Genomic DNA, 27,365 nt, shown 5'->3' on the forward strand with positions numbered 1-27,365 from the left:
ATTGTTATGTTGTTTTATTCTGCTTTCTGTCTTCCTCCTTTATTAAGGCTTTTATTAGTCTTTGAATTAAATATCGTTTTTGGTTTTCGTAATAGTTTAATTCTTCCTTTAAGTATTTTCCTACAACTTTTCAAACCTTGCTTTGTCTGTGAGCTTTTCTTTTTTTTTAATATCAATAAAAACGTTTTCCCCCAAATTATTTTCGGCATCATTACAGTTGGCCAGTATCTTGGCGGTAGATCCACCAGGATACCGTTAAACGGTATTACTGATACCGACACTCGGTCCAGTGGAATGTCCACTGGATCATGAGTCCCAGAGAAATGGTGTTAATCCCCATTAGGACTCCATGGGGAATTATGTATTACAGCCTCTTTTTGCCAGTTGGGTGGCAGAACGACCTCCAGCTTTCAGCTGGAGGACATTCCATCCACCTCACCAGCCTGGTAATGTGCTGGTAAATGTTAATACTGACACATTAATACTGCACCAGCAAACTTGTAAGAAGACCCAGCGCCTCATCACGTGTATGGAGGCAGCCATGCCCTTAGTAAGGGCATAGCTGCCTCCATACTGGGTCCCAGTACCGGGTTTCTTCAATGAGGAATAACCGGGTAATTCCGACTTTTGAGGCCCCGGTAATTCCTCCTTGAAGGAACCCATCTCCATTCCCATTTGAGCCCCCCATAGGACTCAATGGGAATGGGGAGGGAGCTAATAATGGGCCCCTTAATAATGTGCCCGTTATTAGCTCCCTGGTCTCCTCGCGGGACCCGCAAAGGACGTCTGGTCTGACCAGACGTCCTTACCTGGTCCCCTTGTGGGTCCTTACCGGGTCCCACAAGGGGACCTCGTAATAGGGCATCCCGTAATGAAGGGTGCCGGTCCCGTACCGGCACCCTTCATTACGGGAGCGCCTATGTTGTAATGAGGCCCTCAGTCTTGATAGAGGTGATGATAGAGGTGATTCATGTTGTACTCTTCCAGTGCTAATGTATCAAAAATGATGCACTCTTGTCACTACACAGCAATTAAGTGCCTGAATGCAGGATTAGGATTTTGTCAACAGTTCTAAAATATAGCTTTTCTATGTATTAATCACCATTACTATGCAAGATATATATCATCTAGTTCAATTTCGTATTGTGTGTTACAGTTTATAAAATGAACATAAAGCTTTCACACACATTGAATTATATCAAAATATAACATTTCTGAAACCATTGCACATTTTTCACGAAAGTAAATTTCATCCATTTGAAAAAAAAATAATCACAAATTTGAAACTCATCACCAGCTTTAAACTCATCAGAACTTCTAAAACACAGGAAAAAATATTTAAAACGTTTATCACAAATATCAAATTCATCACTAATGTTAAGCGAATTATAGTCATAACAATCAGAGTAGCTCAACTTTAATTTGTCTTAAATAACGTCTTAAAACATATATATATCTCCACTGAATTTAATTAAAAACAGACTATTGCAACATATAAGATCACTTAATCACTGTTTCATCATAGTTAAAGAACTAATACATTACAGTGTTACATTCATATCAATTACATAGTTCTAGTCTTGGTATCCAGCTGATCAGCAAAAATGGAATCTAAGAATCTCATTCCAGCAATGCACAAATGAAGTAATGAATCACCGAGCAGAGTATACCACATTCTGTCATTTAGTTCTACCCTTGTGTAACATAGACATTTTCCCAATATATTATCCTGAAGTGCTCTCAGTCCAGGACATACCATTACACGATGATGCAAGGATTCTATTTCCATTCAATTAAATGGGCAGATTCTCTCACTTCTACAAATTTGTTCCCTCGCTCCCCTCTCTTCATAATTGTCAAATAAGTTGAACTTGAGATACAACCAGACTCACCTGCACTTTTTTGATGGATATTTTTTTCAGGGCTATGCTTAGTGAGCCACAGGGCCTTATGTCATAAACAAAGTGACTAAAGAGTCTGTAGTTAGACAGCTCAGCCCTGTTTTCTACCCAGACTAGTTCAAAGAGACGCTTCTTAGCTACAATAGGTCTAAAAACAAGCATTTCGTCTGTAATCCCTTCACGAGTCATAATGTTAGTACATTTGCTGGTTCAAGCTGGGAGAGGTTTGCAATCTCCTAAGAGCAATACCTGACACAGTTTTGAGAACAGGGCCCTGTCAGCAGGCTAAAAGGCTTTTTTATAGTTGCAGACGTCTCCAGTCAATTGTAGCCTGGATCAAAGTCTTACCCAATAAATGTCTTATTGCTGCCACTGAAGTACCCTGCGGCAAGGATAGTACTCTATGCCATACCTTACCTTCAAATTGCAGCCAAAACCCCTCCTCCTTCAACACCGCGGCATCATGTATTACCTTTAGGATAATCTTCTGACAATAGAATTTTAATAAGGATAAGAGAGAAAATCAGCCGAATGTTCTAACTAGTTGTCTCAGTTGTGACACCAATGATAAAACTGCGGTCTTGCTCAACGTCAATTGTTTGTAGAGCTTCTTTTTACTACAAATCATAGTACCCAAATATTTAACATATTGTACTTGGTCAGGTTTCTGATCATTAATAGACCATAGGTGTGGACACTCCCATCCCCTGCACACTATCATGGGCCCGATATCAGCCAAAACATTACTATGTACATTTTTAAGCATATGAAGTAAAGCAATTTCAAAGTTATTTTGGTATTTTTAAATATTCCAACAGCAGCACAAATGAGGTCAAATCAAAACAAAAACAATCCCCACAGCAAGGTCCGTTACATAAACCTACTGTTTTCACTGTCTGGGGACTCCAAGACAATATTTATACTATAGAAGAAAACAGTTCAAATTTACATTTTAATGGGAAGGAAAGGTGTAACACACAAAAGCTATATCATTAAGAAAAATATTTTTATTATAGAAAAAAGACATAATTCTCATTAAAACTTTGTTAAATAATACACAGATTAAGGAACAACCCTAAAACCAGGTTATCAAAAAACAGGATGATTACATACACAACATCAATGTAAAAATAAAAAAACAACCATACCACATTAACTAAAAAAACAACATTTACCATACAAATATCAGTGAAAAATTCATTTGTTGCAATTTATATATAACCCAACATGTTTCTGTCTGTTGACTCTTAGATGTCTGACATTCATCAGGGGTAGCTCTTCTTAAAATTCTACCGTGATCGTCCCCTCCAGTCCTGGTGGGCATGGATCTGAACGTGATACTTAATGCAATCTATAAAAAACATACAACCATATTAAAAAATTGTGTGTGCACCAACATTTCCCAAGATTTACCTACTTTTAATGTCATATGTCAACATTACACAAACACGGAAGCCTGAATTAATAAAGCCACCTGTACCTAGTCCCCATTCGGGAACCCTTAGCACCAAAAATCTGCTGTAAACATATATACCTTGGGATATGTGTATTCCAAGGATCCTATGTCGCCAATAATACAGTCACATCCAGCCGGATATCAGCCGCTTATATAAGTAATACTTTTCAATGGATTTGAGTAAGAACACACTAGAGAAGAAAACATAACGACACACTGGGCCTCATTACGACCCAGGCGGTAAGTTACCGCCTGGGCCGTGACTTTACCACCATGGCGTAAACTACGTTTACGCCATGGTGGTTGGCGGACTTACCGCCCCATTCCGACCTTGGCGGGGCGGTAAGTCCCCAATCCCCATTTACCCTTCCCCATTCCCATTTTCGCCCCATAGGGCATAATGGGAGTGGGGAAGGCGTTAATTACGCCACCGTAAATTACGGTGGCGTAATTAACTCCATGGTCCCTTAGCGCCATGGATTTTTACACCTGCTAAAAGCAGGTGTTAAAAGCGCCATGGCGCTAAGGGACCTCGTACTCAGGCGGTAAGGGTCGGCGCTGTTAACGCTGCCGTTAACCCCTTACCGCCTGGGTCGTAATGAGGCCCACTGTGTCACACTATAATCATACCGGAGTATAAAAAGTCAAAACACCCCCTAAGGAACATGCTTGCACATACCTTGCAAAATGCGGTAACCAAATGTGTTCCCAAAAGAGAATAAACCTTTGAGGAGAATAATCAGTCTTTAACGTGAAACGGCTACTGTGTCAAGTTCTAACTCTTCAAACACAATCTGTGGAGATTAAACACAATAAGAAGTAATCAACCGCTGTGTTCACTAGTGTTCGCTAGGGTATTATTTAAACAAACAATTTTTCTGCAGTTCCAAGGCCACGAAAAAAGGCACATAAATGATCTACAAAGTGCGTCCCCAAATAAAGGCATATACGCCAATAGTGAGTCTCAATATACACATCCTAAACCCGAGCTCAATATGTTATTTAGCCCAACAAAAACGCATCTCCATTTAGCCTAGCATAATAAAATGCTACACACTGCTGAGCCTCCGTATAGTGTTTATCTCAAAAAAAGGGTTAACATGCCGCCTGTCAAATGTTGTTAAACTTCGTGCCGCCTCCAAAGTGCAATATTACTCCGTTTGAAAACAACACATGCACATTATGCTCTACACTAGTGAGCCTCTGACAACTGTTTAACTCAAAGACTCATCTCCATACTGCATCGTAAGAATTCTTAAAATCAGTGCTGCATCCACTGTCCAGTTTCTACTCAGTTTCAAAAAAGAGCCTGCATGCATGTAACCACATTACCTAAGAACTACTGCATGCATCCCCAAAACAAAGCACAAGTTACAACACCTCATAACGGTAAACTTACCCGTAATGGGCCAACAAAAGCCCAAAGTTCTTTTTCAACCCCTGATTGCCGTGGTTCAGGTGCCAGCATACAATCCTCTCAACGCCATTGTTGTAAACACAGAAAAAAACGCCAGGAAAAACTGTCTACAAGTAGCTTTTACCCATAATGCATATGGCAATGTAAAACAACACTAAAAAGGGACTCATCGCTAGGAAGAACTATCTACAAGTATCTTTTACCCATAATGCAAATGGCAAGGTAAAACAACACTAAAAAGGGACTCATGAAGTAGAAAACGAACTGTGAAAAAGGCACTTAACACTTCTACATTTTGAAAATTCATGCCAGCCTACAAACTGACTAAAAAAGAAAATAACTTGGACAAGGAAGAAAACAACCACTAATGGAAAATACTCTGTCAAGGCAATCTCACACAACAAAGGGCATGGAGAAATACCACACTTAGGGCCTCATTACACGGACGGCGGTAAGGGTTTACCGGTACCAGTATTTTACCGGTACCAGTAAACCCTTACCGCCTTACTACGAGGTCCCTTTGCGTGTTGGAGAATTTAATGCCTCAACCAGTTCCCACCAACTCAAGGTGGACCACCACCTTGACTCGGCCCTCTCCACTGCAGGGCAGACCGCCACAAACCATCTCTCTGGGCTTCTCCCAACACGTCCAACAAGCGTATATTCCACCCATCAATAGCCAATGCACATTCTAGGACCCCCTAATGGCCAATCTCAGCCGGGACCCCTCCACCCCCGATTTCGGCCCCACATGGGCATTTCCAGCCAGTGTGCCTTCTAATACCCACAAGAGGCACACCCACAGACACAACGAGGATCTCCCTCCTGACTCTTATTTTAGACCACAGCAGTTTAGACTTGCACACTGCCAGATTTCGATCCCCACCCCAATTGCTCTTAACAGGGCCTCTTGTCCCAACAGGCACTCTTGTTCATTCAGGCACTGGCCACTGTTCAGATAACACCCAATCGCGCACACGCGCGATTGCGTCCACAGGGACACTACACACTCGCACATGCGCGATTGCGTCCATAGGGACATTACACACTTGCACACGCGCGATTGCGTCCAGAGGGACACTACACACTCGCGCATGCGCCGCCAGTCAAACCACGGCTGTTTGGCGCATGCGCGAGTACTTTATCATGGCGGCACTCCATTCCCCACAGAAGCCGCAGGGAAGCAACCCAGCACGAGATAACACTCGTATACAGGTAAGCACTCCTTTTCCCCCCAGCTCACCCAGGGGGGGGGTTTACTGTCTCAAACGCACGGACCAGACGCCCATTCCAACAGGGAACAGCGTTTTTGGGCACAGTCCGTTTGTCGCTCTACAGCTACTTTTCAGCCACTACGGCACGGGAGTCTGCTATGGGTTCTCACTAGGCTCTCCAAAACTGCTTTTTTAACAGCCATCCACTGTTTATCTACAAATCACTAATTTCCCTATGAATTATTTTCAGGGCCCAATAGGAGCCAAGACTGCCCCAAGGACAGCCACTACAAACACGACCAGGACCCCACTTGGGGATCGCAGCATTGTTTAAATGGTAAGAGGACCACCCTCCTCTCCACCATCATTCCTACCATTCACCCCCTCCTGCCGCTCTTGCTAACCTCTCTCTCTTCTCTCCCCTTTTTCCCCCCTTCTTTTTCCAACTGGTATGCTAATCCAACTATGAATGGAATGTACAATCATGCAATGCTTTTAATCTGTCACCACCATCTCACAACACCCACCACAGTAACCCAATGTATTTAAATCATGTTTGTCACAAATTGTAATTTATCAAACATCACTTTGCGCTCTTCAATATTGTTCAGCCTTGAGAAAGACCCTCCGGGTCGAAACACGTGTCGGCTGACCGAGCTAGCGCACAAATGCTAGAACAGTGTTCTAGACACTCACCATTGTATTGAGAAGAACCACTCAAAATACCACTAATAAAAGCGAACCTGTATCGCACTAACTACCATGTTAGAAGGATTATTTACCACGAAATTTGAAGCAAGATAACCAGGAGCAAACCCACTTCTCCTGATTATAGTGTGACACAGTGTGTCGTTATGTTTTCTTCTCTAGTGTGTTCGTACTCAAATCCATTGAAAAGGATTACTAATATAAGCGGCTGATATCCGGCTGGATGTGACTGTATTATTGGCGACATTGGATCCTTGGAATACACAGATCCCAAGGTATATATGTTTACAGCAGATTTCTGGTGCTAAGGGTTTCCGAATGGGGACTAGGTACGGGTGGCTTTATTAATTCAGGCTTCCGTGTTTGTGTAATGTTGACATATGACATTAAAAGTAGGTAAATCTTGGGAAATGTTGGTGCACACACCATTTTTTAATATGATTGTATGTTTTTATAGATTGCATTAAGGATCAAGTTCAGATCCAGGCCCACCAGGACTGAAGGGGACGATCACTGTATAATTTTAAGAAGAGCTACCCTTGATGAATGTCAGAAATCTAAGAGTCAACAGACAGAAACATGTTGGTTTATATATAGATTGCAACAAATTAATTTTTCGCTGATATTTGTATAGTAAATGTTGTTATTTTAGTTAATGTGGTATGGTTGTTTTTTTTATTTTTACATTGATGTTGTGTATGTAATCGTCCTGTTTTTTGATAACCTGGTTTTAGGGTTGTTCCTTAATCTGTGTATTATTTAACACAGTTTTAATGACAATTATGTCTTTTTTCTATAATAAAAATATTTTTCTTAATGATATAGCTTTTGTGTGTTACACCTTTCCTTTCCATTAAAATGTAAATTTGAACTGTTTTCTTCTATACTATTAAATATTCCAACAAACATTCTTCAAGAAAATGAATTTCACAACATTTTTTTATCTTCCCAGTTTCTACTTTAATAGGAAATCCGACGACTTTTGAGATAAATACTCTTCATCAGGGGTACTTTACTTTGAAGATTGCTGCAATTTAACAAAATGAAAACACACAAATGAAAACACTTGAAGATTTTATTCATAAGATACAAGTCTTTACTTTTTTCAAGATCACCTTAAGCTTGCTAAGTCACCTTTTGGATACACAATACAGACACTGAAGTGGTAATATAAGTGGTCTATGGTCAATTTCCGTGTTAATCCAACTGGTATAAACAATGATCTGGAGAAAAAAGTAAAAAGCATTTTGACGTCTATGTTTATTTTCAAATGTAGAGGTCACAGTCTAAGAGGAGACCTGTACTTCTAAAGTAAAAGTAAAAAAACGGGTAAGTGTCTAAACTGTTCCTTACCACTGTACTGATAGTGTCCAAGATTGTGTTATTTTGTGATGCCAAATATATCACATCATTCCTCTAAGGTACAGTTCCAAATCTCTGCAAAGAACAAAAAGGTTTCCTAATTTTTGGATAGATAAATGTTATTGTATCCTTAGTGTATAAAGAATCATCATTATATCCTGGGTGTCTTACCCAATTAAACTCTTGTAAATGTGAAGGAGTCAAATGGAGAATATTTGATCCGGTATATTCTTCTTAAACCACAAGTATGGAGTCTTCTTCTTAAACCACAAGTATGTGTAGCTAAAGGTAAAACATTATGATAAATGATCTTAAATATATTGTTAGAGCGATATAGCATAAAATGCTATAAGCATCCTATCAAAAATAAAAAAAAGACTAAAAAAGAAAAGAAAAAACTCACCTGTATCTTATGCTGATATCAACAAATGGTGAGTATTAGTGATTCTGAATAGACTGAGTTTGTTCTATGATCCCTACCTAGAAGAAAGAGATTGTTCTAACGTGGTCAGTCAGGATCCTAACATTAAAAGGTAGCCAGCTAATTTGGCTGACAAACTTTCCAGAAAGTAATCACAATGTAATTTACCCAAGAGGGAATAATCTTGCAGCCTCACGCTGCTCACTCGATTTTTGCCGCAGCAAGCACATTTGCATAACCCAAAAATGTCCACCGTTGTAAATAGAACGTGCGTGAGATGAGATTACGTCATTGCGCATGTTGTCGTGATTCGCTGATGAAGTTTACTGTGTCCTTGGGGCTCTTCAGGAGTTGGGCTGTAGCCCTTAAATCTGGCAGTAACGGTATTATGGCTGCATTTAAAGGCTGGCCCTATCACGAGTTGGGTGCTAAATGGGCTGTTTTACCTCCAGCCTTTTACTGGTGGTGAAAATCCCATTTAGCGCCCGGTATTACTGCAGGCTGTATGAGCGCAGTATTAGCGCCGAAAGTGCACCATTGGATCCAATTGACCCAATGGGGAATTGGGATTTACCTTTAACACCCAACCCGTTATCCGGCCGTAATACCGCAGAACCAGTTGGTGCTAGGGCTATTACAGTCATGTGGTATTACAGCCGGGATACTGCCCAACTCGTGATGAGGCCCATATCTAAATGCCAATTGTCGTTGATCATCTCTAGGTAATAGTATTTTACTTTAAAAGTCCCCTATTGAAAGATTTGAGATAATATAAAGAATCATTTTAGAAATATGCACATCAAATGTACAAACATGTAGCTCAATAGTGAGTGTCTGAAAAAAAGAGAGCACCAAATACCGTGGTGCTATCTGTTGTGCTGTTGCGCTGTGCTCCCACAATGAATATAATGCTAAGAGTGTTGTAATATGCGTTAAAGGTAAATGGGTCCTATATATGTGCGGGTCCTTATAAAGCCCTGTAGTATATGTACGAGTGTGCAATCATATATTTTCTAATCGAGATGTGACTAAGGAATGTGAAATATGGAGTGCCTGATGGGCCAGTAACAAGACTGGGATGTCATTAAGTGCAAATGATACTAATATCTACTCAATATCCGTTTTAGTACTCCAATGAAGAAAATAAGGAAACAACACAGTCATGTATAACTATCATGATGTTCAGGCAGTTTAAATCATGCCAGTAACAAGACTGGGATGTAATTTAGTGAAAATGAGAACAATGTCTGACAAATATCCACTTGAGTGCTCTAAAAATGGAAAGCATGGTAACCATCCAGTCATGTGTGACATTCATGATATGCAGGCAATATTAGCTGTACACACATTTTAATTGCATTCTAGTGGTTTTTCCTTGGATGATTAATAAAAAAAACCATTAGGTAATTTATGAAGCTTAGAGTGGTTCATATTATAAGAGATACAATTCCAGTTGAAATCTACATCCAATCTGTCTACTTTGGGCCTCATCACGAGTTGGGCGCTAACCCCGGCGGTATTACTGTCGGGGCTATTAGTCCTACTGCCAAACCCCCCTGGTGCTATTAGCGCCAGATCATGGGTTTGGTGGAACTGTAAGTCTCCATTCCCCATTGGGCCCATTCAGGAATTTCCCATTCCCCATTGTGCCCAATGGAGAATTGAGAGTCCTCGTACAGATATTGAATAGACATTAGTCTAATTTGCACTAAATGACCTCCCAGTCTTTTTAGTGACCCCGCGGGCACTCCATATTTCACATTCCTTAGTCACATCTTGATTAGAAAATATATGATTGAATTCTCGTACATATACTATAGGGATACACACATGTATGGGACCCATTTACCTTTATGTTAAACAGTGAGTTAGAGACTATATTGACAGTTTTTAGATACTGCATAGGTACAGACTTCACCCTTCAGTATATATAACATCAATTGAATAGTTCATCCAAAATAAATCACACTTACTGTAGTGCCTACACATGTTTAAAAATGTCAGGCACTTAGGATTAGTGCAATGTATTTACAACACTGAGCAAAGGTGAAATAGGTGTGGTGTAAACATAAATGCAGTTGCTTCACAACATAATATGCTTATTGTTCTGTACAATCGGAACTCAAAGCTCTAGTGGAAATTATTTGTGTTTCCAGTCTTTTCACTCTGTGTGTTCAGTCACAAGTTATGGTCTCAACATGTTCCTGTTCAATTAACACTGTAGATGAATGGTGTGATATGTTTGACATCACTAAACAGGACAATCCTGGACACTATCAGTACAGTGGTAAGGAACAGTTTACACACTTACCTGTTTTTTACTTTTACTTTACAAGTCACTTGACTGTGACCTGTATATTCGAAAATAAAAAGACGTCAAAGGCGTTTTACATTTTTCCCCAGATCATTGTTTATATCAGTTGGAATAACCCGGATATTGACCATAGATCACATATACTACCAAAAGACTTCTGGATTTTTTATACAAAAGGTGGTTTATGAAGCTTAAGGTGATCTTGACAAATTTAAAAGACTTCCATCTTAAGAATAGCATCTTCAAGTGTTTTCATTTTTGTGTTTTTTTTGTTGTTAAATTGTAGCAATCTTCACAGTAAAGTACCTGTCGTGATGCCTACCCCGGGGCATCGGGACCAAGGCCCTCAGCTCCGGGAGCAGGCATCCAGACATTTGTTTAAACCTCAGCAGCCCCGCCTAGGGGCTGTCTGGGTTCAGTCCTGGTGCCTTAGGCGCCAGGCTCATCATAGAAATCAGTCCTGGCGCCATAGGCGCCAGGCTCATAGACTTTACTTACCTGATGCAGACCATCCTGCAAAAGAGTCCAAGCCTACATGAGGCCTGGATGGGACTATTTTGTTACAGGGACAATTTTTTACTCGGGCGTGGCTCTAGGGAACTTCTTACCTGGAACTACTTTGGAGGCTATTTAAACCACACCCGAACAGCAGCACATGCTTAGCGTTATTCTGCATCCAGCAGCGTGACGCTCACCGTGCCTGCAGCCAGCATCCAGTCTTCTGCCACGCCCGCGTGCCTGCAACCAGCATCTAGTTTTCTGCCACGCCCGCCTCGAATCCGGAGCTCCTAGAATAAAGAAGAAGAAAAGGACAAAGTTAGAAAACAAACTTATTTCAAATTCCTCACCTAATTCCGGAACATTTCATCTCCGGACCTGGAAAGTACATCAGTCCTGCACGCGCCGCTTTGCCAGCTCCAGCACGGCGCCATATTCACCAGTTCTCACAGCATCTTTCGATCCGGCACTGTCTCCATCATTTCTTCACCGTAATCCGGCACCTAGGGGACACAAGAAAAAACAAGGTGAGCCAAGGGAATCAACAAATACAACCTCTTACCACCATAGACTTACCTGATTTACCACCGGAGGTATTATTCCATAACTCTCCACATTTTCATATGCCGCATCTGTAAAGAGGGAGAAAAACAACTCGTTAACGCATGCAATAGTTACCGGACAGAGTTGGGTAACACAGACTCTTACCTGAATGCCAGCAGCAGCTACGAGACCTTCTTCTCACAAACTCAGTTGCAACTTAAGGAAGGAAGGGGACAAGAGTGAACATCGGGCACATTGAACTCTTTGAACTTGATACTTACCAATCCCGCCAGGGACATCAGAGTCAATATTACCGGAACTCTCCCAACACCTTCAAACCAGTGAAGTAACTGGTATCTACGCGCCCCTGCAAGACACTCAGGATGGAGAGCTCATCTTTTACGAACATAAGGTGAGGTTACTAAGGGGATATCGGAGGTGATTAGTGGGGGAGAGCGAGAACACTTGGGAGGCCATCACTTAAACCCACAGGTGGTTAATCCCTGTCTCCACTGCAATAAAATACTTCTTCGGGTCAAGCAGATAAGACTAGGCGGGCCAGTCCAGACAGTCATCTCTGCACTACGCATCACGTTGAAGGAGACTGCAGCTGTCCGGGTCCGATCGACCCCCCTGTGGGGTCCAGGTGAGCGTAACAGTACCCCTTCTGAAGAGTATTTTATCTCGAAACCCGTTGATTTTCCTATTAAAGTAGAAACTGTGAAGATACAAGAAGGTTGTGAAATTCATTTTCTTGAAGAATGCTTGCTGGAATATTTCACATACCAAGATAACTTTGAAATTGCTTCACTTCATATGTTTGAAAAAGTACATAGTAATGTTTTGGCTGATATCTGGCCCTTCATAGTGTGCAGGGGATGTGAATTCCCACAGAGCCCACTAGAGAAATACCATAAGTCTAACATCTCAGTATACGTGTGGGTTGTTATTTGTCTATGTTCATTAATAGACCACAGACTTTTTTTGTTTCCTTCCTCCTTAGTGCATTTAAGATTACAATGTTTGACTTCCCATTCTTGAGTTCCAGCTTCAGACTTCTAAAATACTCATTTGCTGCCACCAGTGTTCTCTGCAATCCCACTTCCGTGTAATCAAATAGCACTAGGTCATCTGCGTATAATAGATATGGAATCAATACATTTTTCCAATTTAGGAGGATAGGTATTTGTTTTTCTAGGCAGCTCCTCATATCAGCTATAGATACATTAAAAAGGAATGGGGTGAAAACGCATCCTTGGCGTAGGCCCTTCTGACTACTAATCCAGCCAGAGGTGCTCCCACTCTGATCCAACATAATTTTCAATCTTTTTTCTGACTGCAAGACTTTCCACATATCGATCAGTGCAGGCAGACAGCCTTGTGTCCTTAACTTCATCCAAAGAAGGGCATGATTAACGTTATCATATGCTTTTGTTACATGCAAAAAGGCTGCAAACATTTGTCTCTTTGCGGCCTATGCCAGAACAGTCAGGAGGGATATATTTAGGCTTTCCTGTTTTCAGTGAATTCCGATAAACACTGGAAAAACACCCCCGGAAGAAAAAGTGCTTCCTAGGTTTTAACTGACAAATCACGGTTTCCCCTATTCCAGTGGTGCTTTAGTATGGACAGGGATGGAAGGAAGTTTGGGGGTGAAGGTGTGGCAGGAGAGGGGGCATGGCAGACAATAGGAAAGGTGCCCTACTCTCCCCCATGTATGCTTATTTGCTTTCTCCCATTGCTTCCTCACCTGTCCCCTGAGCTTACTAAAAAACTCTGCAAATTCAATGTAACATAGTTTTCTTTGTAAAAAAAGATATTTCTATTCATATGGGGTCACAGCTTTTTTGAGGAATTGTCGACTAATCTGAGCCATTTCTGTGGTTGCCAATTCACGTCTTAAAATTGGCTAAAATTCCTCAAAATAGCTCTTGACTACTGATAAATATTTGTATTTACAAAAAATGGTTTAACATGGATTTTTCAGTGTCTCTGTTTGTGGCTTCATATCTTCTGTGTATGTGTATCTGTCTGTAGGAGCAATGAAAAGTGTCATCTGCCTGTCAGCTTTAAAAGGAAAACCATGTGAGGCTTCCTTATACAAGGCTCGCTTGAGGACACAGTGTCACTGTCACCTCCCAACCCCCTGTTTCTCTCTAGAGCACTGGCACCCAGCAGTCGATCAGAAGCTGCAGACCACTTAATTGCCACTTAGCACTCTCTTTCTTCAAGGAGAGTTCTTCAATTATGAGTGATTTATAAATGATGGCTCATTTAGGGGACCATTGTTTTGAACAAGACACTCATAACCTTTCCATGTGAAGAAATGCAAATGGGCATTTCATTCTGAAAGCACACAGAAAGCACAAGTTAGTTGCCTAAATCTACCCAGTCCTCCAGGCCACAGAACAATTCTAAACTAACTAACTACATTATTTTCAGATGTTGATATTTAACACCAAAATGTGCTTATTTTTGGTAGAATGTAATATTTTCATCACACCATAGATGAACCCTGCATTTTTCAAAAAGGTAACCTTTTCACACATTGCATTTTGAAATAAGCTTTTCAAAACTTGAAGGCCATTTTTTGCCTTTTGCTGAATTGCATTCTGGTAGGTATTTGTAGTCTCCCAGTCAAGATGGGGGGCTATAATGCCACCATTGTACATTTTTTGCCTACCATCATTCTATTAGGATTTAAATATTTGTGTGAGTACCTTACTATGGTGTGTGTACTTTTCAAGTTATCCTTATAAAGCAGAGTATTGTTGAAAGCCAGACATGGGGGTGAGGAGGGGAAATGATGAGAGGGCAAGTGAGTCATGAATATTTGCGCAGGATGTGGCAAGAGAGGTTGCAATCCAAGAGACTGATGCAGTTATTTCCCCCTGATAGTGGCTGCTTTTTTCGGGCACAAGTAAATGATACATGTGGGTGGACAGAGTAATTGTTTTCCAGAGGGTGGACGCCACCCCTTGTTTTTTTTAAGTTTGGCAAGCTCGCTCAAGTATTTGGCTACCAGGATTTTACCCAGGTTCTCATGTTTCCAGTGCAGACGCTTACCCACAAGAAAACAAGCAATTGTCTCGTATTTGATTTTGTTTTCCAGGGAATATTTCACAACATATTGCTGGGTTTGTAAGGTGAGCACCGTTTATACTTTGCCAGCATATTTATTAGAACATTTCCTCTGTGAGGTTATTTTTCAGGTCTTCATGACTTTTTTTAAAAGTCCAATGCTCTTTTGTTTTGCACGCTTTCTTCTAGGGGAAGGTCAATTGAACTACATTTGTATATTACACTTTCAGATATGTCCACTTACAGTACGTATATTCATGGATGCCACCTTTTGATTTTCACTATGGGACAAAGGTTCCCACACAGATTGATGTGAGAGAGCCATGCTCATCCCCAGTCAAAAGACATTTTGCAACACATGTTGCAGCAGGAATAGGAAAAAAAAGCCATATGATTTACAGGAAGGTATAAACATATAACATCTCAGCAACAATCACCTAACCTACTGAGTTGCCTTTTCAACATTCTGCTATAGGATCCCCTGATATTCCCACACCCAACAAACTGTTTTGGCCTGCTCACCCCCTCCAGTCAAGCCTCAGGGGGTACATTAATGAGACTCCCTTCTCATGTTGTAGTGAGCAGTACTTGATAAACAGTTATTATCTGTTTGGAGTTTATTTATTTCGACAGCCAAAATAATCATCATCTCCACCAAAGTGAGTGCTCCCAAGGAAATCCTGATATCACACTATGCCTTATCTGCTCAAATGAGTACTCTCTGCGATGTGGAAAGGAGTTTTCACAAATCAAAGTCTTCATGGGAAGCAAAGAAAAGTCAATGATAGACAAAGAGTCCATGCTAGGCTCATAGACTTTACTTACCTGATGCAGACCATGCTGCAAAAGAGTCCAAGCCTACATGAGGCCTGGATGGGACTATTTTTTACTCGGGCGTGGCTCTAGGGAACTTCTTACCTGGAACTACTTTGGAGGCTATTTAAACCACACCCGAACAGCAGCACATGCTTAGCGTTATTTTGCATCCAGCAGCGTGACGCTCACCGTGCCTGCAGCCAGCATCCAGTCTTCTGCCACGCCCTGCGTGCCTGCAGCCAGCATCCAGTCTTCTGCCACGCCCGCCTCGAATCCGGAGCTCCTAGAATAAAAAGAAGAAAAGGACAAAGTTAGAAAACAAACTTATTTCAAATTCCTCACCTAATTCCGGAACCATTTCATCTCCTGACCTGGAAAGTACATCAGTCCTGCACGCGTCTCTTCGCCAGCTCCAGCACGGCGCCATACTCACCAGTTCTCACAGCATCTTTCAATCCGGCACTGTCTCCATCATTTCTTCGCCGTATTCCGGCACCTAGGGGCACAAGTAAAAACAAGGTGAGCCAAGGGAATCAACAAATACAACCTCTTATCACCATAGACTTACCTGATTTACCACCGGTGGTATTATTCCATAACTCTCCACATTTTCATATGCTGCATCTGTAAAGAGGAAAAAAAACAACACTTTAACGCATGCAATAGTTACCGGACAGTGTTGGGTAACACAGACTCTTACCTGAATGCCAGCAGCAGCTACGAGACCTTCTTCTCACAAACTCAGTTGCAACTTAAGGAAGGAAGGGGACAAGAGTGAACATCGGGCACATTGAACTCTTTGAACTTGATACTTAATAATCCTGCCAGGGACTTCAGAGTCAATATTACCGGAACTCTCCCAACGCCTTCAAACCAGTGAAGTAACTGGTATCTACACGCCCCAGCAAGACACGCAGGATGGAGAGCTCATCTTTTACGAACATAAGGTGAGGTTACTAAGGGGATATCGGAGGTGATTAGTGAGGGAGAGTGAGAACAGTTGGGAGGCCATCAGTAAAACCCACAGGTGGTTAATGCCTGTCTCCACTGCAGGAAAATACTTCTTCGGGTCCAGCAGACAAGACTAGGCGGGCCAGTCCAGACAATCATCTCTGCACTAAGCATCACGTTGAAGGAGACCGCAGCTGTCCGGGTCTGATCGACACCCCTGTGGGGTCCAGGTGAGCATAACAGTACCCCTTCTGAAGAGTATTTTATCTCGAAACCTGTTGAGTTTCCTATTAAAGTAGAAACTGTGAAGATACAAGAAGGTTGTGAAATTCATTTTCTTGAAGAATGCTTACTGGAATATTTCACATACCAAGATAACTTTGAAATTGCTTCACTTCATATGTTTGAAAAAGTACATAGTAATGTTTTGGCTGATATCTGGCCCTTCATAGTGTGCAGGGGACGTGAATTCCCACACAGCCCACTAGAGAAATACCATAAGTCTAACATCTCAGTATACGTGTGCGTTGTTATTTGTCTCTGTTCATTAATAGACCACGGACATTTTTTGTTTCCTTCCTCCTTAGTGCATTTAAGATTACAATGTTTGACTTCCCATTCTTGAGTTCCAGCTTCAGACTTCTAAAATACTCATTTGCTGCCACCAGTGTTCTCTGCAATCCCACTTCCGTGTAATCAAATAGCACTAGGTCATCTGCGTATAATAGATATGGAATCGATACATTTTTCCAATTTAGGAGGATAGGTATTTGTTTTTCTAGGCAGCTCCTCATATCAGCTATAGATACATTAAAAAGGAATGGGGCGAAAACACATCCTTGGCGTAGGCCCTTCTGACTACTAATCCAGCCAGAGGTGCTCCCACTCTGATCCAACATAATTTTCAATCTGGTTTCTGACTGCAAGGCTTTCCACATATCGATCAGTGCAGGCAGACAGCCTTGTGTCCTTAACTTCATCCAAAGAAGGGCACGATTAACGTTATCAAATGCTTTTGTTACATGCAAAAAGGCTGCAAACATTTGTCTCTTTGCGGCCTATGCCAGACCAGTCAGGAGGGATATATTTAGGCTTTCCTGTTTTCAGTGAATTCCGATAAACACTGGAAAAACACCCCCGGAAGAAAAAGTGCTTCCTAGGTTTTAACTGACAAATCATGGTTTCCCCTATTCCAGTGGTGCTTTAGTATGGACAGGGATGGAAGGAAGTTTGGGGGTGAAGGTGTGGCAGTAGAGGGGGCATGGCAGACAATAGGAAAGGTGCCCTACTCTCCCCATGTATGCTTATTTGCTTTCTCCCATTGCTTCCTCACCTGTCCCCTGACCTTAATCAAAAACTCTGCAAATTCAATGTAACATAGTTTTCTTTGTAAAAAAAAGATATTTGTATTCATATGTGGTCAGAGCTTTTTGAGGAATTGTCGACTAATCTGAGCCATTTCTGTGGCTGCCGATTCACGTCTTAAAATTGGCTAAAATTCCTCAAAATAGCTCTTGACTACTGATAAATATTTGTATTTACAAAAAATGGTTTAACATGGATTTTTCAGTGTCTCTGTTTGTGGCTTCAGATCTTCTGTGTATGTGTATCTGTCTGTAGGAGCAATGAAAAGTGGCATCTGCCTGTCAGCTTTAAAAGGAGAACCATGTGAGGCTTCCTTATACAAGGCTCGCTTGAGGACACAGTGTCACTGTCACCTCCCAACCCCCTGTTTCTCTCTAGAGCACTGGCACCCAGCAGTCGATCAGAAGCTGCAGACCACTTAATTTCCACTTAGCACTCTCTTTCTTCAAGGAGAGTTCTTCAATTATGAGTGATTTATAAATGATGGCTCATTTAAGGGACCATTGTTTTGAACAAGACACTCATAACCTTTCCATGTGAAGAAATGCAAATGGGCATTTCATTCTGAAAGCACACAGAAAGCACAGGTTAGTTGCCTAAATCTACCCAGTCCGCCAGGCCACATAACAATTCTAAACTAACTAACTACATTATTTTCAGATGTTGATATTTAACACCACATTGTGTTTATTTTTGGTAGAATGTAATATTTTCATCACACCATAGATGAACCCTGCATTTTTCAAACAGGTAACCTTTTCACACATTGCATTTTGAAATAAGCTTTTCAAAACTTGAAGGCCATTTTTTGCCTTTTGCTGAATTGCATTCTGGTAGGTATTTGTAGGCTCCCAGTCAAGATGGGGGGCTATAATGCCACCATTGTACATTGTTTGCCTACCATCATTCTATGAGGATTTAAATATTTGTGTGAGTACCTTACTATGGTGTGTGTACTTTTCAAGTTATCTTTATAAAGCAGAGTATTGTTGAAAGACAGACATGGGGGTGAGGAGGAGAAATGATGAGAGGGCAAGTGAGTCTTGAATATTTGCGCAGGATGTGGCAAGAGAGGTTGCAATCCAACTAACCAAATGTGTTCCCAAAAGATAATAAACCTTTGAGGAGAATAATCAGTCTTTAACGTGAAACGGCTACTGTGTCAAGTTCTAACTCTTCAAACACAATCTGTGGAGATTAAACACAATAAGAAGTAATCAACCGCTGTGTTCACTAGTGTTCACTAGGGTATTATTTAAACAAACAATTTTTCTGCAGTTCCAAGGCCTCAAAAAAAGGCACATAAATGATCTACAAAGTGCGTCCCCAAATAAAGGCATATACGCCAATAGTGAGCCTCAATATACACATCCTAAGCCCAAGCTCAATATGTTATTTAGCCCAACAAAAACACATCTCCATTTAGCCTAGCATAATAAAATGCTACACACTGCTGAGCCTCCGCATAGTGTTTATCTCAAAAAAAGGGTTTACATGCCGCCTGTAAAAAGTTGTTAAACTTCGTGCCGCCTCCAAAATGCAATATCACTCCGTTTGAAAACAACACATGCACGTTATGCTCCACACTCGTGAGCCTCTGAAAACTGTTTAACTCAAAGACTCATCTCCATACTGCATCTTAAGAATTCTTAAAATCATTGCTGCATCCACTGTCCAGTTTCTACTCAGTTTCAAAAAAGAGCCTGCATGCATGTAACCACATTACCTAAGAACTATTGCATGCATCCCCAAAACAAAGCACAAGATACAACACCTCATAACGGTAAACTTACCCGTAATGGGCCAACAAAAGCCCAAAGTTCTTTTTCAACCGCCGATTGCCGTGGTTCAGGTGCCACCATACAATCCTCTCAACGCCATTGTTGTAAACACAGAAAAAAACACCAGGAAAAACTGTCTACAAGTAGCTTTTACACATAATGCATATGACAAGGTAAAACAACACTAAAAAGGGACTCATTACCAGGAAGAACTATCTACAAGTAGCTTTTACCCATAATGCAAATGGCAAGGTAAAACAACACTAAAAAGGGACTCATGAAGTAGAAAACGAACTGTGAAAAAGGCACTTAACACTTCTACATTTTGAAAATTCATGCCAGCCTACAAACTGACTAAAAAAGAAAATAACTTGGACAAGGAAGAAAACAACTTCTAATGGAAAATACTCTGTCAAGGCAATCTCACACAACAGAGGGCATGGAGAAATACCACACTTAGGGCCTCATTACACGGACGGCGGTAAGGGTTTACCAGTACCAGTTTTTTACCGGTACCAGTAAACCCTTACCGCCTTACTACGAGGTCCCTTTGCGGGTTGGAGAATTTAATGCCTCAACCAGTTCCCACCAACTCAAGGTGGACCACCACCTTGACTCGGCCCTCTCCACTGCAGGGCAGACCGCCACAAACCATCTCTCTGGGCTTCTCCCAGCACGTCCAACAAGCGTATATTCCACCCATCAATAGCCAATGCACATTCTAGGGCCCCCTAACGGCCAATCTCAGCCGGGACCCCTCCACCCCCGATTTCGGCCCCACATGGGCATTTCCAGCCAGTGTGCCTTCTAATACCCACAAGAGGCACACCCACAGACACAATGAGGATCTCCCTCCTGACTCTTATTTTAGACCACAGCAGTTTAGACTTGCACACTCCCAGAGTTCGATCCCCACCCCAATTGCTCTTAACAGGGCCTCTTATCCCAACAGGCACTCTTGTTCATTCAGGCACTGGCCACTGTTCAGATAACACCCAATCGCGCACACGCACGATTGTGTCCACAGGGACACTACACACTCGCACATGCGCGATTGCGTCCATAGGGACATTACACACTCGCACACGGGCGATTGCGTCCACAGGGACACTACATACTCGCGCATGCGCCGCCAGTCAAACCACGGCTGTTTGGCGCATGCGCGAGTACTTTATCATGGTGGCACTCCATTCCCCACAGAAGCCGCAGGGAAGCAACCCAGCACGAGATTTCACTCGTATACAGGTAAGCACTCCTTTTCCCCCCAGCTCACCCAGGGGGGGTTGACTGCCTCAAACGCACGGACCAGACGCCCATTCCAACAGGGAACAGCGTTTTTGGGCACAGTCCGTTTGTCGCTCTACAGCTACTTTTCAGCCACTATGGCACGGGAGTCTGCTATGGGTTCTCACTAGGCTCTCCAAAACTGCTTTTTTAACAGCCATCCACTGTTTATCTACAAATCACTAATTTCCCTATGAATTATTTTCAGGGCCCAATAGGAGCCAAGACTGCCCCAAGGACAGCCACTACAAACACGACCAGGACCCCACTTGGGGATCGCAGCATTGTTTAAATGGTAAGAGGACCACCCTCCTCTCCACCATCATTCCTACCATTCGCCCCCTCCTGCCGCTCTTGCTAACCTCTCTCTCTTCTCTCCCCTTTTTCCCCCCTTCTTTTTCCAACTGGTATGCTAATCCAACTATGAATGGAATGTACAATCATGCAATGCTTTTAATCTGTCACCACCATCTCACATCACCCACCACAGTAACCCAATGTATTTAAATCATGTTTGTCACAAATTGTCATTTATCACACATCACTTTGCACTCTTGAATATTGTTCAGCCTTGAGAAAGACCCTCCGGGTCGAAACACGTGTTGGCTGACCGAGCTAGCGCACAAATGCTAGAACAGTGTTCTAGACACTCACCATTGTATTGAGAAGAACCACTCAAATTACCACTAATAAAAGCGAAACTGTATCGCACTAACTACCATGTTAGAAGGATTATTTACCCCGAAATTTGAAGCAACATAACCAGGAACAAACCCACTTCTCCTGATTATAGTGTGACACAGTGTTTCGTTATGTTTTCTTCTCTAGTGTGTTCATACTCAAATCCATTGAAAAGGATTACTAATATAAGCGGCTGATATCCGGCTGGATGTGACTGTATTATTGGCGACATTGGACCCTTGGAATACACAGATCCCAAGGTATATATGTTTACAGCAGATTTCTGGTGCTAAGGGTTTCCGAATGGGGACTAGGTACGGGTGGCTTTATTAATTCAGGCTTCCGTGTTTGTGTAATGTTGACATATGAAATTAAAAGTAGGTAAATCTTGGGAAATGTTTGTGCACACACCATTTTTTAATATGATTGTATGTTTTTATAGATTGCATTAAGGATCATGTTCAGATCCATGCCCACCAGGACTGGAGGGGACGATCACTGTATAATTTTAAGAAGAGCTACCCTTGATGAATGTCAGAAATCTAAGAGTCAACAGACAGAAACATGTTGGTTTATATATAGATTGCAACAAATGAATTTTTCACTGATATTTGGATAGTAAATGTTGTTTTTTTAGTTAATGTGGTATGGTTGTTTTTTTTATTTTTACATTGATGTTGTGTATGTAATCGTCCTGTATTTTGATAACCTGGTTTTAGGGTTGTTCCTTAATCTGTGTATTATTTAACACAGTTTTAATGACAATTATGTCTTTTTTCTATAATAAAATTATTTTTCTTAATGATATAGCTTTTGTGTGTTACACCTTTCCTTTCCATCAAAATGTAAATTTGAACTGTTTTCTTCTATACTATTAAATATTCCAACAAACATTCTTCAAGAAAATGAATTTCACAACATTTTTTTATCTTCCCAGTTTCTACTTTAATAGGAAATCCGACGACTTTTCAGATAAATACTCTTCATCAGGGGAACTTTACTTTGAAGATTGCTGCAATTTAACAAAATGAAAACACCCAAATGAAAACACTTGAAGATTTTATTCATAAGATACAAGTCTTTACTTTTTTCAAGATCACCTTAAGCTTGATAAGTCACCTTTTGGATACACAATACAGACACTCAAGTGGTAATATAAGTGGTCTATGGTCAATTTCCGTGTTAATCCAACTCGTATAAACAATGATCTGGGGAAAAAAGTAAAAAGCATTTTGACGTCTATGTTTATTTTCAAATGTAGAGGTCCCAGTCTAAGAGGAGACCTGTACTTCTAAAGTAAAAGTAAAAAAACGGGTAAGTGTCTAAACTGTTCCTTACCACTGTACTGATAGTGTCCAAGATTGTGTTGTTTGGTGATGCCAAATATATCACATCATTCCTCTAAGGTACAGTTCCAAATCTCTGCAAAGAACAAAAAAGTTTCCTAATTTTTGGATAGATAAATGTTATTGTATCCTTAGTGTATAAAGAATCATCATTATATCCTGAGTGTCTTACCCAATTAAACTCTTGTAAATGTGAAGGAGTCAAATGGAGAATATTTGATCTGGTATATTCTTCTTAAACCACAAGTATGGAGTCTTCTTCTTAAACCACAAGTATGTGTAGCTAAAGGTAAAACATTATGATAAATGCTCTTAAATGTATAGTTAGAGCGATATAGCATAAAATGCTATAAGCATCCTATCAAAAATAAAAAAAAAGACTAAAAAAGAAAATAAAAAATACACCTGTATTTTATGCTGATATCAACAAATGGTGAGTATTAGTGATTCTGAATAGACTGAGTTTGTTCTCTGATCCCTACCTAGAAGAAAGAGATGGTTCTAACGTGGTCAGTCAGGATCCTGACATTAAAAGGTAGCCAGCTAATTTGGCTGACAAACTTTCCAGAAAGTAGTCACAATGCAATTTATCAAAGAGGGAATAATCTTGCAGCCTCATGCTGCTCACACGATTTTTGCCGCAGCAAGCACATTTGCATAACCCAAAAATGTCCACCGTTGTAAATAGAACGTGCGTGAGATGAGATTACATCATTGCGCATGTTGTCGTGATTCGCTGATGAAGTTTACTGTGTCCTTGGGGCTCTTCAGGAGTTGGGCTGTAGCCCTTAAATCTGGCAGTAACGGTATTACCGCTGCATTTAAAGGCTGGCCCTATCACGAGTTGGGCGCTAAATGGGCTGTTTTACCTCCAGCCTTTTACTGGTGGTGAAAATCCCATTTAGCGCCCGGTATTACTGCAGGCTGTATGAGCGCAGTATTAGCGCCGAAAGTGCACCATTGGATGTAATTGACCCAATGGGGAATTGGGATTTACCTTTAACACCCAACCCGTTATCCGGCCGTAATACCGCAGAACCAGTGGGTGCTAGGGCTATTACAGTCATGTGGTATTACAGCCGGGATACTGCCCAACTCATGATGAGGCCCATATCTAAATGCCAATTGTCGTTGATCATCTCTAGGTAATAGCATTTTACTTTAAAAGTCCCCTATTGAAAGATTTGAGATAATATAAAGAATCATTTAAGAAATATGCACATCAAATGTACAAACATGTAGCTCAATAGTGAGTGTCTGAAAAAAAGAGAGCACCAAATACCGTGGTGCTATCTGTTGTGCTGTTGCACTGTGCTCCCACAATGAATATAATGCTAAGAGTGGTGTAATATGCGTTAAAGGTAAATGGGTCCTATATATGTGCGGGTCCTTATAAAGCCCTGTAGTATATGTACGAGTGTTCAATCATATATTTTCTAATCGAGATGTGACTAAGGAACATGAAATATGGAGTGCCTGATGGGCCAGTAACAAGACCGGGATGTCATTAAGTGCAAATGATACTAATATCTACTCAATATCCGTTTTAGTACTCCAATGAAGAAAATAAGGAAACCACACAGTCATGTATAACTATCATGATGTTCAGGCAGTTTAAATCATGCCAGTAACAAGACTGGGATGTAATTTAGTGAAAATGAGAACAATGTCTGACAAATATCCACTTGAGTGCTCTAAAAATGGAAAGCATGGTAACCATCCAGTCATGTGTGACATTCATGATATGCAGGCAATATTAGCTGTACACACATTTTCAATTGCATTCTAGTGGTTTTTCCTTGGATGATTAATAAAAAAACCATAAGGTAATTTATGAAGCTTAGAGTGGTACATATTATAAGAGATACAATTCCAGTTGAAATCTACATCCAATCTGTCTACTTTGGGCCTCATCACGAGTTGGGCGCTAACCCTGGCGGTATTACTGCCGGGGCTATTAGTCCTACTGCCAAACCCCCCCTGGTGCTATTAGCGCCAGATCATGGGTTTGGTGGAACTGTAAGTCTCCATTCCCCATTGGGCCCATTCGGGAATTTCCCATTCCCCATTGTGCCCAATGGAGAATTGAGAGTCCTCGTACAGATATTGAATAGACATTAGTCTAATTTGCACTAAATGACCTCCCAGTCTTTTTAGTGACCCCGCGGGCACTCCATATTTCACATTCCTTAGTCACATCTTGATTAGAAAATATATGATTGAATTCTCGTACATATACTATAGGGATACACACATGTATGGGACCCATTTACCTTTATATTAAACAGTGAGTTAGAGACTATATTGACAGTTTTTAGATACTGCATAGGTTCAGACTTCACCCTTCAGTATATATAACATCAATTGAATAGTTCATCCAAAATAAATCACACTTACTGTAGTGCCTACACATGTTTAAAAATGTCAGGCACTTAGGATTAGTGCAATGTATTTACAACACTGAGCAAAGGTGAAATAGGTGTGGTGTAAACATAAATGCAGTTGCTTCACAACATAATATGCTTATTGTTCTGTACAATCGGAACTCAAAGCTCTAGTGGAAATTATTTGTGTTTCCAGTCTTTTCACTCTGTGTGTTCAGTCACAAGTTATGGTCTCAACATGTTCCTGTTCAATTAACACTGTAGATGAATGGTGTGATATGTTTGACATCACTAAACAGGACAATCCTGGACACTATCAGTACAGTTGTAAGGAACAGTTTACACACTTACCTGTTTTTTACTTTTACTTTACAAGTCACTTGACTGTGACCTGTATATTCGAAAATAAAAAGACGTCAAAGGCGTTTTACATTTTTCCCCAGATCATTGTTTATATCAGTTGGAATAACCCGGATATTGACCATAGATCACATATACTACCAAAAGACTTCTGGATTTTTTATACAAAAGGTGGTTTATGAAGCTTAAGGTGATCTTGACAAATTTAAAAGACTTCCATCTTAAGAATAGCATCTTCAAGTGTTTTCATTTTTGTGTTTTTTTTGTTGTTAAATTGTAGCAATCTTCACAGTAAAGTACCTGTCGTGATGCCTACCCCCGGGCATCAGGACCAAGGCCCTCAGCTCCGGGAGCAGGCATCCAGACATTTGTTTAAACCTCAGCAGCCCCGCCTAGGGGCTGTCTGGGTTCAGTCCTGGCGCCTTAGGCGCCAGGCTCATCATAGAAATCAGTCCTGGCGCTATAGGCGCCAGGCTCATATACTTTACTTACCTGATGCAGACCATGCTGCAAAAGAGTCCAAGCCTACATGAGGCCTGGATGGGACTATTTTGTTACAGGGACTATTTTTTACTCGGGCGTGGCTCTAGGGAACTTCTTACCTGGAACTACTTTGGAGGTTATTTAAACCACACCCGAACAGCAGCACATGCTTAGCGTTATTCTGCATCCAGCAGCGTGACGCTCACCGTGCCTGCAGCCAGCACCCAGTCTTCTGCCACGCCCGCGTGCCTGCAGCCAGCATCCAGTCTGCTGCCACGCCCGCCTCGAATCCGGAGCTCCTAGAATAAAGAAGAAGAAAAGGACAAAGTTAGAAAACAAACTTATTTCAAATTCCTCACCTAATTCCGGAACCATTTCATCTCCGGACCTGGAAAGTACATCAGTCTTGCATGCGTCGCTTCGCCAGCTCCAGCACAGCGCCATATTCACCAGTTCTCTCAGCATCTTTCGATTCGGCACTGTCTCCATCATTTCTTCGCCGTAATCCGGCACCTAGGGGACACAAGAAAAAACAAGGTGAGCCAAGGGAATCAACAAATACAACCTCTTAACACCATAGACTTACCTGATTTACCACCGGCGGTATTATTCCATAACTCTCCACATTTTCATATGCCCCATCTGTAAAGAGGGAGAAAAACAACACGTGAACGCATGCAATAGTTAACGGACAGCGTTGGGTAACACAGACTCTTACCTGAATGCCAACAGCAGCTACGAGACCTTCTTCTCACAAACTCAGTTGCAACTTAAGGAAGGAAGGGGACAAGAGTGAACATCGGGCACATTGAACTCTTTGAACTTGATACTTAATAATCCCGCCAGGGACTTCAGAGTCAATATTACCGGAACTATCCCAATGCCTTCAAACCAGTGAAGTAACTGGTATCTACGTGCCCCTGCAAGACACGCAGGATGGAGAGCTCATCTTTTACGAACATAAGGTGAGGTTACTAAGGGGATATCGGAGGTGATTAG

The sequence above is a fragment of the Ambystoma mexicanum genome, chromosome 1q, assembly GCF_040938575.1.
Source record: "Ambystoma mexicanum isolate Mex_15411 chromosome 1q, UKY_AmexF1_1, whole genome shotgun sequence".
In the NCBI taxonomy this organism is placed as follows: domain Eukaryota; kingdom Metazoa; phylum Chordata; class Amphibia; order Caudata; family Ambystomatidae; genus Ambystoma; species Ambystoma mexicanum.